At 45.1% G+C, this 13,127-nt stretch overlaps 1 long non-coding RNA gene across 1 annotated transcript in view; it reads left to right on the top strand.

Annotated features, from left to right (window-relative positions):
- The window catches only part of LOC144772567 (uncharacterized), an 858,949-nt gene that overhangs the window by 518,041 nt on the left and 327,781 nt on the right, over positions 1-13,127 (top strand). The window lies entirely within an intron of this gene.

Consider the following 13,127-nt stretch of genomic DNA (forward strand, 5'->3'; position numbering starts at 1 on the left):
ACTACAGAAATAGGATGCCCTGTCCCATAGCTATTTTTGACTAAGAATTCACAATGTTAGTAATATTAAATATGTATACAGACCAATCTGCAAAGTTCTCGAATTGCGATTCAGTCATTTTAGCAAATTACGAATCACAAACTTTAAATTTCACACATCTGACCCCAAGGTTCTCTACCATTCTCAGGGTGTTTTCCAGCATGGCAAGAACACTAAGACTTACCGTTTTAGGACAGTCCACCCACCACCCATGTATTGTGGCAGTGGTGGCTCGTATAGCGTGCTGCAGGGCGGTGAGGCGTGGAGGGGCAGGGTGGGGGAGTAGTAAACTCCGACATACTACGGAACGGAGGAAGGTAATTATTACGTTCCTCCATTCCGTCGTATGTCCGAGCAGCCGCGGCCCGTGGAGGGAGTTCCGTGGGGCAGACAGGCGGGCGGTGGAGGGGCCGGGTGGGGGGTGATAAACACCAGAATATGGATGATTGCAGGTAGGTGAACAATTAAATTAATAAAACTAATTTCGTAGCGCGCCCTGCATCGCATTTTGGAATGCAGGGCGTGTAACGAAATTCATTTTATTAATTTAATTGTTTATTTACCTGCAATTATCCATATTCCGTTGTTTACCATCCCCCACCCTGCGCCTCCCCCGCACCGTCTCCCTGCCCCACCGAACTCCCTCCACGGGCCGAGGCTGTGTCCGAGTTTACTACCCCCACGCTGTCCCTCCACCGACCAGATCCACCGCCTCGCAGCACGCCCTATGCAAACCGCCACTGTATGGTGGTACTATGCAGTAAGAATTGTACTCGATATGATAGTTAATTTTTTACTCTAGTTTGTGCACTTGTTGCACGCCAGTGTCTACAGGTGTACGTGCACACCTTGTCAGAGTGGAAGAGTGAGCCAAAGAAGACACAATTGGCAGGATTTCACTATTTGCAGACTCTAAACCCACATACATTTCACGGACAAACGTAATACTAGAAATCCAATGTCTTTTCTTGGATTTAGAGCAAGAAGCAAAGTTGTACACAGTTCTTGGATTTACCTTACTCCATAATTCAGACTTTGTGTAGTCCCTAAGTTATGGCCATTGAATTTCAAAGGTACTCAGTGTCCACTGGCACTACTTTTACATTCTCTAATGCTATGTTTGGCAAATGTAGTCTATAGTAATATGGTTATTTCAATGATTGACACATTTTAAACATTTTTAAAACAATGTTGGATGCATTCTTAACTGTGCATGCTATCCCTTAATTTATCAAAAAATCCACGTCCTGGTCTGTATATGCCTCCTGTTTGATACATTTGGAACCAGAAGAAATTAATTTTCCTTTTCTTGTGAAAGAGTGCCTACAAGTACAGATGGATGGTGTCTGTCTTGAGTGTTATGGTGCAGCTACACCAAATATTTGCTCCCGCTCTACAAAATAGTATCTTTATGTTTCTTCTTCAATGTGTAGTACACTAATGAAGAACCACTAAGCCATAACAGGCAGGCAGAATTGAATACAACAGATGGTCTGAATACATCTTCACTTAAAGATCAGTAGATAAGAGGAGTTGCTGTCTGCTGCCCTGGCTGTAATATAATTCATCTATGAACCCTCCTTGATTTATTGCAGCTAGCCACTTAAAATGAGGTGTGATTGTGCGGTGGTAGAATGACACACAGTGTTGCAGCAGAAGAAATGGGTGCCTTGCATGAACTAGCAGCCAGCCTACAGCGAGAAATAATTAACATGACAGTGAGATAAGAGTGAGATTGGAGCAAGGAGTTATGCAACAACAATGCTAACTCTACATACAAAAAGAAAACTAGACTACTATTATAGGCTGTATAGTGACATGCATCCTAGAATCTGAAGCTCACAGGAGTAGTCATGTTTCCTTCATCTTGGGACCCCCAATGTCTCTTCAAAGAACATCTGAAAGGTGAGTATGCCAGCTGCCATCTGCACAGCAAGACATGCACACGGGATATGTGCACGTGTGCCACTGTCCCTCCCTGCACTGGCTGAAGAAAGGAGGTATGGTCCCCAGCGAGGTGTCATAAGGACAAGGGAGCGCATCATTGAGGGATCCCAAAAGTGTTATTAGTTTTTATAATCGAAATGCTCCCCCTCCTTAGATTTTGGTTTGGGCTGGTCCATTTTCGCGTGAAAACATGTGCTGGACCAAATGTAATTTCCCTGAGTTGGAAGTACACATACCAAAGGAAGTTAGAAGCTCAACGTTTTAAAAGTATGAACAAGTGGCAAAACTGTGGCTATTAGCAGGGCAACTAACCACAATTATGCGAATGTTTGGCTCTGGTGTTTTTCACATAAAGATTAATTTAACACACTTGCCCCATGGTCCGCCACCTCCTCTGCATACTTTGGAGAGGTCAACAAAAAGACTGCGTTTTTCCTAATAATTAGCACTAATTACTGAAAGAAATGCCAAGCCTAGTGTTGCACACGATCAGACCCCTTGAAAAGACTGTCACCTTTCATTTGCTGATTTCAATACTCGCTAGTTAAACTGGTACTGATGAGCTGAATCTTTTTACAGACTGTATTCATGTTTAAATGCTAAAATAGCAAAACATGAATGCCACAGAATGTACTTACGATATGCCACATAATTTGTCATTTCTTGACACTCACTTGAGTTCGGTCCCCCCTGCCGCTTGATGCCAGCTGCCCAGTGGCCTTAAACCCCTTCTCTAGTTCGGAGCAGCGCTGAATGCCCTGCGGTTGCCATTTGAGCAGGTGAACGCTCTTTCTTTTGTACCGCTTCACGTTTTTATCCTTCGCATATCTCGTAGAGTTGTGCTGGCAGCTTGATTGGAAGCCTCGTCCCACACCCCCTTTAGACTTGTGGAACAAGTATGTGTGTGTTTCTAATTCGTTTCGTGAAAGATTAGAATCAGAATAGAAGATAACATAGCTCCTGAGCATCCAATAAATATTTTAATACGATTTGAGGCCTGTGCTCGGTACCCCGTTCCGCTCGTAAGGCAGCCCGAGAAAGTGATAATAACATGTCTGTTTGGTTTTCTTTCTCTGACCTCTTGTGAGGGCTAATTCACCGAGTCAGCCCACAGCCTCGTCGCCGGCTGTAGTGCACGCGCTGATACAGCGGCGCGAGGCGAGATGTTTCACTTGCCAATTATCTCTGACAGAGACCTGCGGTAATAACGAGTCCTGCACCATTCTCATTTTCTCCGGGGCTAGCAGGGAATGTACAAGTGGACGCCTTCACTGTGAAAATCATAGGAAAAATGCCAGATATAAAAAGTTCTATTAGGAAGAGGAAAGTGTCTTTGGGTTTCATACTGCAGTCAACACGACAAGTACGCCTGGGTGCAATTTGCATAATGCAAACATAATCGCGCGCAGTTTTGTAAATATCACATTGTGTTGTTATGCAAAATTCCAGAAATTGCGCCATTACACCATGTGGCACAATTGCGCCGTGTTTTGTGCAAAATTTAACCACAGAAGCACGAATTCAAGACGAATAAACAGAAGATGAGCAGCTGTTGTTCCCAACACTTGTGTTGTTTTGTACTTTTTTTTTAGAATGAAATGCGTCCTCCCATGCATAAACATTTCATGCTAAAAGATAGCGATAAATGCTGGTTTTGTGTTTTGCATGGTTTTGCATAATTTTGCCGCATTTAACATAATTACGCCACCACAAATTACGCGAATTTTGAGAGCTTGTAATTAAAACGTGATTTGCTCCTGAGTTTGTAGTCTAGTTATCAATATGCATGGATAAGATACCCGATCATTCATCGACCTTCCTGTTGTTTATAGTTTCTGTTCTTACCCAGATTTTCAGATTTTTTTTAAAAAAAATACCATTTTCGAAGAGGCATTGGCTATGCCGCCTTAGAATGCGAGGGACGCATGCCATGAAATGAGAGCTTTACAGAAACCGTCTTCATAGTTGAAAAGTCTGTTGAAAGGGTCCTCGAGTCACTAAAAGAAACATGCATAATTCATCCCCTGCAGCAGTGCCTTAATGTCCTGTGCACCGTGACAAACAAGCTTAGCCTCACATAGGGATGAATAGCGGTGCCTTTCATCAGCACGGGCCATGAATATATTCAGCATCTTGAATGTTGCTCTTGACCTGTCTCCCATACAGTATGGCCTTTGAAAACAGAAATGAACAATGCAGATTACCCCCGGGGTGTCGCAGGTCAATAGTTGTGGATTTTTCAAAGAAAAACAAAACATGAGCATGCTTCATGATTGCTAAACATACGTAAGCACATGCAGTCAATTTATGCAGATATAAATGCTTATGTACTATTAAAGTAATATTATATATGCCCTTTCTAAAAGTTAAGACAGCGTGCAAGGCACACTTTCACTTTGTTTCTTTATTTTACTTTCTACCCATCTCTAATGAGAGACATAGATGCCAATGGGGTCATTTTTAGTTGGGTGGTAAGGAAAGATGTCCCAATTCAGGAAGGAATAATACGCGTAGACGCTACCCTATTATTTCGATGGAAAATGGTGTTAGAAATTCCTCCAGATATTGCTGGATGGTCTCTTACCAGCTAAAGTAAATCATGCAATATATTTTATTAGAAAGGTGAACTTAACTTGCAAGCGCTAAGAGACCTGCAGGTGATTATCATGGCAAAATGTACTTGACCATTCTACGCTGCCCTGGACCTTTTTCAATCGAGTCGCTCCTGTTATGTTCTTTGACAACTTTTCTGTGTTTTTGTCCTTTGATCCCATGCTTCTGTACTTTACGACTTTTTTTGTGTATTCGTATATTTATCCCATGCTTGTCCCCCATATTACTGCATGTATAATGTGTCATGCTATTCATTATGTATAATCAGCCTTGTTCATTGTAAAGTGCTCTGATATCCTCAAGGATCTTGTTTGCGCTCTATAAAACCTTCAAAATAAATAAATAAATAAAATCCCCATTTACTCTGTGTGGCATCAGCCCCAAGGCAAGGCCCTCATGACCCCAAAACCCAGATAATTACTAGGGATCCAAGAACATCCCCAACCCAGATGCCCAGGAGATCTGACAATCGTATGTAACCAGAGAATACTAAGTAGGTTTTTAAGTCCATTTCTGAATGCGACTTTCTTGCAGTTTAGATTTTGGCTTTATCTTTCTGCAGAATCATTCTATACTGGTAAGTACTCAAATAAATTATTATTTGATTTTCAAAAATAGCAAATAATCGATCACCAGTATTCGACAAGGAATTGAAGAGTAAAAGTAAGTGAGGAAGGGATTATGCTAAAGTCAGTAAAAGGGACAGATGTGGAACGGAGGGGGCAGATTTCCTGCACTTGGCTTGGGCATGTCCTGAGCTGTAGCAGTTCTGACCTTGAGTTGTGGCAAGGGTGCGCACAAGCACAGGTCTCCCCTTATGAGAGGAGCCAATACAATGTCTGTTGGGCTATATACAAAAACCCAAGAAACAGAAAATGGGGCACAAACTGCTGCAGTTGATGATGGTTCTGGTTAGGTGCAGAATGGCCAGAACTTGGAAGGGATAAAGAAGCCCAGACATAGCAACTTTGTTTAGGGATGTGGGGGAGTGGGCCCTAGCGGAAGAAATCCATATGAAACTGCATTGTAAAGATGATAAGCTCCAGACAGACCGAACTGAATGGCGGGAACTCTGTAACTCGGTCCTCAATCCTGGTGACTCCGAGAGTGATTGGCATGACACTGAGCAGTGCTATAGTGGAACAAATGGAGATGAGAAAGGACTGGGCTGTAGTGGGTGTATGCAGAAGAGTTGTTAGCCCCCCTCTTGCATACATGTGAAGATTGTACTGTTTTTAAGCACCCCTCATTGTCATTTTTAATATTATATCTGTCAGAATGCTGGCCTTTGGATACCAAGTATTGTTGTTTCCTAAGCCAGGCAGAAACTACCACTGTAGTCAGGGCAAGGGAGTTACATGCTGAAGATAACCCCTGCTCACCTTCTTGGTAGCTTGGCACGCACAGTCAGTCTTATCCCAGAGGCAATGTGTAAAGGGTTTGCACAACACACACACAACCGCAGCGACACACTAGGCACACCGCAAAAGAGAGTACACACAAGGTTATATAAAAATTAGCCTTTGTATTATCATAAACACATTAGATCATCATCACACATATACACTGTGCCAACTGGCACTAGGTAGTAATTTACAGAGATATACATGAGAGGGCGATTCGGGGCACTGTCAGAACCATCAGAATGCAAATAATAACACAACCAGTAACTACAGGTAATATCACAGGTAACATAAATGCATTATGTCTATCTCACATTAGGCACACAGCCTAAATTAGCAGTGCACCCCAGAACCACTACAAAGGTGCACACATCACCTGTGGCCTTATGCCGCACCAGGACACAAAATGATCCAAGGCCAACTGGCCTTCCTAGGGGGCCCGTCTGGGCTGTCCCAAATGCCCTTTGTCCAAAGTCAGGGCTAGATAATCGTAGGGCCTTCCAACTGGCCCTATGGCTGCCTCGGCCGCAAAGACAGTGTGCGTGCTGCACTGGGGGTGGGGCATCTCACCCCCTTCCTCTTCATACAACTAAGAATACCCCCGTCGTTGCAGGTGCCCGTGCTCTCACATTGCAGCTGGAAGAATCAGCCTCGGCACCACAGTGCCTCCCCACTCTGGGACTCTAAAACAAAGTGCCCCCTTGTTGCAGCTGCCTGCGTTCTCGCGGAGCAGCTGGGGGAATCCAGCACCGGCAACCACAGTGCCTAGGGAGCCCCTCCTTCCTGGGTCTCCTCTTTCAGGCTTCCAATGTCTCAAAAAGGCACCCTCAGTGCCCTGCACAGGCCCCACTCACTGGGGCCTTCCCAAACTCTGTCCGGACTTCTAGCAGCCACATGCACCAGGGCCATCTCCTCTACTCGTGCTCCGGCAGCTTCCTGGCCACAGCGAATGTGAGCCCACGAGGCTCGGCTCCTTCTTGCGGTCGGGGCGCTGCCCCAACTGAGCCTCCCCTTGCCTGGCTTCCGCTCTGCTTCTTGGCTGGTCCCAACTTCCGAGGGCCTAACTCCGCTTTAATTGGTCCGCAGAACACAAACGTGGTCCCACCCACAACCAGGCAAGCTCTGCCTGACGTCCGGCTCGTTGCGGGAGCATCTCTCTTGAGGGCCTCTCCTCACGCCTGTTTCGCTTATGAGCGACCGCGCAGGCCTCACGAAATCACCATTGGATCAGCAAACACATCACCCCAGAGGACCAGGGGCTTCCAGGCACCAAGTAAATTGGGAGTCCCTCTCTGTGGAATCCAGCAAAGAGGTGTAGCGCTCATGGGACGCTAAGTCCAGAGCCCATAGGCAAAGTTGGGCCCAGGCAGGGCAGCTCACAGGGCCCTCCAGCAGAGCGGTAGCCCCTCGTGGCATTTCCTCCTGGGGCCCAGCAGGTACAAGCAAACACCCAAAACAGCACACCTACAATGGGTCACAGCCCCAATATGTATACTCAATTTGTCTTTGTTCTGTCCTGGCACAGGGCTTGGAGAACCTTTCCCAACTGGTTCAGGGGGGTACTGAAACACTTTTGTTTACAGTGTTTCCACCCTCCTTTGTCGGGTTGGGCTCTGTCCTCAGACACACCACGGGGGGCAAAGCCAGCATTGAACCAAGCAGGCACAGACCAATGCAGGGTCAGGGGCTATAGCTCCCACTGCTCTAAATGTACATCTGCCTATTCAGCCTAGCGCTAACTCACTCTGCCCCTCTGAAGCCACACACCTCACCAGACCCTGTCACTCCAGGGCCAGACATGCAATACACATCAGACAGGCAAAGACACATAGCACACAGAAATGCCAACTTCTAAAAGTGGCATTTCTAAAATAGTGATCATAAATCTGCGCACACCATTACGCAGCATTTATTATCACTATTCCAAACAAACCAAACTTGACCATGCTGCTCCTCTCATATTAGGAATTACCACTGAAACACTTATGGAATCCCCAATGCATTCCTATGAGAGGGCAGCCTCACAGCAGTGAGAAACCAAAATGGCTGTCTGTCACTACCAGGACATTTCACACATTTAAGGCACATGTCCTACTTTTTACCTACCATGCACCCTGCCCATAGGGCTAGCTAGGGCCTCCCTTAGGGGTGACTGACATGTAGTAAAAGGGAGGTCACAGATATGGCACCCATTTTATGTGCCACGTCACAGCGGCAGTAAACTGTGTGCACAGGCCCTGCAATGGCAGAGGCCTGAGACAAGTTTGAAAGACTACTTTGGTAGGTGGCGCAATCAGCGCTGCAAGATCACCAGTAGCATTAAATTTACTGACCCTTGGTATCTGAGATACCACTTTACAAGGGACTGACAGATACATTAAATACTCCAATCAGGTCTAGCCCCATCTTACCATGTTTACCGCAGAAAGCACACCCACTTTACACTGGACAGCAGTGCTAGGGTGCCCAGAGCCCTAAAACCACCAACACCACGTCAGGAAAATGACTAGGAGGAAGGCAAAAAGTTCAGTGATGACCCTGCAAAAAGGGCCAAGTCCAACAGTTGTGCATATATATCAATGAATGCTGCATTGTTTGTTAAAAAAACGAAAATAAATTCCTTAAAAAAAAAGTCCGTTGAGGGATGAATATTTTGGTGAAGGTAGGGTCATAAGTGGCAGGCGGGATGGGAGATAGGTGGAGAGAATGCCAGGCATTGCCATGTGAATTAAGGAGGGTGCCACCTCTGTGATTCAATGCAAATAACGGGTGGTCTTCCGGGCAGGAGTCCCATATTTTATTTAATGCAAAAGTCTGATAAGCTCAGAATACCACTTAGTATGAATCGGTAATGTGACTGCGCTAATGTGCCAAAGGATACAGGACCTGCTATTAATGAGAAGGACATTCATCCTCACCAGTGCAAGTTGGACCATCTAACTCTTGTTAGATGAATAGGACACGTTTAGACATAGGGGTGATTATGTGTGAACTCTTAGAAGCCAGTGTCCACAGACCTCCCTCCAGTACTGTATCATATTAGGTTTGGACCATAGAATGTGTTTCAAGTCACAGTTAGGGGATTTGCATTTCCTGTAGGAGTTTTATCTCCCTACCCTATCCTAGAGTAACTGAACCAGTGTCCAGTACTAGTTGCGTAGCACCCTAGTCAAAAATATTTGAGTCTGGCTCTCATTGGTCCCTCTTGCGTCCCTCCAACATTCTTCTCCATTTAATATTGTGACAGTAGAGTTTAGTCATCTTTTGCACAGCTGTAGAGAATGGCCAGGGATAGAAACCTTATGCTGCTACCATTTCTGTGTTAGATCTCATCAGATGGAGTAATATTGAAGAGGATGTGGGTATCAGAGGCTTAGGACTGAGTCAACTCCTAATGCAGTAGGACAATTGTCTGCACTTCCAGAGCTGGGTTTGTTGATTAGGATTAGAACCACGTGCTATTGTCTCAACTCCATCAACTGTGCTGGGTCCCTCATTGCTGCTGTAAGTGTTTATTGAGTGAATCGGAATAGGAGTGTGACAGAGGGCAGTCCTGCCTCATTCCGCTCGAGTTGGGAAGGTTCAAGGCAAAAAAGACAGACACCAGTGTGGGCTATTGGGTCGATATAGAACCATTTCACTTCATGATAAAGACTGGGCTAATGCCTGCATGTTCCATGGAGTGACATGGAAATCCCCATTTAAGACCGTCAAATGTCTTTTTGGCATCAAGAAGAGCAAACACCCTGTCATCTTGGTCATCCATAACCTACCATGCAAGGTTGGATGGTAGTCGCAGATGATGTTCAGATGAGCAACCCATGGCTGAGTCTACATGTGAGTCGAGTATTAGGCTAGGTCTGATCGGTATGACTTCTTGTAATTTATTAGCTATTACTTTCACAAGGATCTTGACATCTATATTGTAGAGTGATGTGGGCTTATAATTGTTACATTGCAAGGGGCCTTTTCCTTGCTGGTGGATCAAACTTAATATTGCCATCTTGAATGTTCCCGAGAGACAGACAGTATTTTCTACTTCTTTGAAAGTATCCAACAATAACGAAACCATTATCAATTTACTAATCCTATAAAGTTCATCTGATGTGCCGTGTACACCATGGGCTTTAATATAAGACTGATCTAAAATGAGCTTTTAATATCTCATCTTCCATGATCTCGCCCTCTAGTTGGCCTCTGCCTTGATCAGTTAAACTAGCTAGGGAAACCCCGAATAAGAATAATTCCTAAGCCAAACTAATGTCCATCTGGTCTGAGTCATAGGGACGTGGTATTAGGAAGCAAATGCTTTTGTTAATAGCACTGGATGGGAAAATAACATATCTGAGATGTTTCTAGAAGCAGAGATTACTTTTCTGGCCTCTCTCTCTGTTTGAGTTGCACCCCGTCAAGGGTCTAACTACCTCACCCTGATGTTAAGGCTTTGTTCATTCACATTCAGCCCTGGAAGTAACTAGACTATTGAGATTACAATTCTACTTTTCCAGTTCTCTCAATATTCCAGGTATAAGAACTGTGGTGAATTTCTCTCTCCACGACAATTTGGGCATCCCTTCATTTGTGCTTGGCCAAAGCCATGTCTTACATCAGCTCACTTCTACTAGTGACCTTACAGACCACACACAACGCTTTGCTTGTGCTGATCATACTAATCTCCTTTTTGGTCAATAAACACCGTAAGATGCAGGGCCGGACTGGGAACTTAAGAGAAACACAATTGATGGACGGAATACAGAACAAATCAAAACATTCACACCCAGTCAAGAGATCTGGGTTAAATCCATCATTATTTTGCTCACCATGTCACCCTAGTTTAGACCTTGCCATATGCAAATCAGTCTTGACCCTGTGCCTCATGGGAACAGTCCAGCCCAAACTGCCAAGCCAGGTCCTCCCTGGACCAGAAACACGCATCCTAGGACCGGTTTTGGGGTTTCACCCCTCATCAGCCAGAATAGCCTGAATCCAGTGGCATAGTGAACCCGAGACCCACGGCTGGGCATACCTGGCGCACTTATGGTGAGAAATCAAAAGACATACAATTGATGGACAGAATGCGGAACAAATCAAAACATTCACCTCCAGTCAAGAGATCTGGGTTAAATCCATCATTCTTTTGCTCACCATGCCACCCCAGTTTAAACCTTGTCATATGCAAATCAGTTTTGACCCTGTGCCTCATGGGAACAGTCCAGCCCGAACTGCCAAGGCAGGTCCTCCCTGTACCAGAAACAAGTATCCTAGGACCGGTTTCGGAGTTTCACTCCTCATCAGTCAGGATAGCTTGAATCCACGGGCACAGTGAGCCCAGAACCCACAGTTGGGCATACCTGGTGCACTTAGGGCGAGAAAGCAAAAGACACACAATTGATGGACGGAATGCAGAACAAATCAAAACATTCACCCCCAGTCAAGAGATATGGGTTAAATCCATCATTCTTTTGCTCACCATGCCACCACAGTTTAGACCTTGCCATGTGCAAATCAGTCTTGACCCTATGCCTCATGGAAACAGTCCAGCCCGAACTGTCAAGCCAGATCCTCCCTGTTCTGCATACTGTCCATCGATTGTTCTTTTTATATTTTACTGGGAACTTAGCACTGGCAATAAAAATAAATTCGGCCTCTATGTACAGATGTGCAAATGCACATTAGAACCAGAGCAAGTCTTTCAAGTTTCAGCAGGGATCGCGTAACATGCACCAACACTCCTGGAGACCGTAACCGCCCCCCAAGTGTCAAAACCTGCCTCCTGGGGCTCCAGCCATCTGAGGGATTGCCCTCTTGCCCGGCTGGCCAGTCCGGCCAAGGTAAGATGGTTCTTATAGTGGCTTTTTTTCTGTTAGATATCTGTATCCAGTGAAGTCTTAACGCATGGGTACGCTGGGCAGTTGGCTGGGGGACCAACAAGCCTAGGGGCCCCATGCAGACCAGAATTTAACACTCATTTCCCATTAAACAAATGTAGGAAGGACCCAGTGCACTGCTTTGCCCAGGGGCATAAAATGCTGTTAAGACGGCCCTGTCTGTATCTGGTAGCATTAACCCTCACTGTTTCAACAATGTCGCTAGATGGCCAAGATCAACTTTCAGCATTATTGGGGTATTATCGGACTGTCTACCCTTTAGTGTTGAGGAGTGGAAGAGAAGGGGCAAAACGGCATTGAATCTAAATAAATAGTCAGTTCTATTCCATATGCTATGTACACATGACATGAAAGTGTAGCCTCTGTCTCTGAGCTGTGTGAGGTGCCATAGTCTGTGGTCACTCATAACATCATATAGAATAGCCATTTCTGTTGCACTGCCCCTGTCTATTAGATTGAAATGATCCAATATTGGCTGTCCTGTTAGGTTTCTTCCTCTGCCTACTACTATTCTCGCGTGGCCATGCTCTTTTAAGATTCTAGAGAGATTTGAGCGCAAAACAGATTGGGAATTTTTCGAAATATATATCCAGTCCATGATAAGCTTCTGTCCAAGAGTGTCTATTTTTTGTAAATATGTAACAGCATAGTATGTTATTCTACATCTTTAGGGCTTAGTGTGGGATAGATTTGTGAAACAGAATGGCAACACCTCATATTATAGTAGAAGAGGGAACTGTGTGGGAAGTCTGATTACCTGTCGATCCAGTCTTCCTGCAGCTACCAATCCCTCTTCCCACCCAGGCTCTCTTCTGTTTATCTAGTTCAGACGACTCATAAGTGTCTCCTGAATAAAGGAAATGTCCGGGGACTTTGAGGAAAGATAGCATAAAGCTTTCTTCTGTTTTACATAGTGTGCCAGTCCAGTGACATTGAAGGACAGCAGCTATAGGGTTTTATTTCTAGGTTGGGAGATCACGGAGTACTGAAAATCAACCCAGGAGAACCAGAGGAACGTTTGGCCCAAATAGTGCCCAGTGACCGAAGTGTATCCATTGAACTCATCCTAGACAGTGTAAGGATTAAGTCAGTAAGAGTGCTACCCCTTACAAGAAGGAGGCTGACTGGTGTGTGTGTGTGTTGGGGGGGGAGGGGTTAGGTGCGTGACCATTTATAGACTATGTGAGTAACATGCTGCTAGGCTCCAAGGGACTGCATGCTTCATAGGTGTTAGAAA

Source organism: Lissotriton helveticus, chromosome 8, assembly GCF_964261635.1.
Source record: "Lissotriton helveticus chromosome 8, aLisHel1.1, whole genome shotgun sequence".
Lineage (NCBI taxonomy): Eukaryota > Metazoa > Chordata > Amphibia > Caudata > Salamandridae > Lissotriton > Lissotriton helveticus.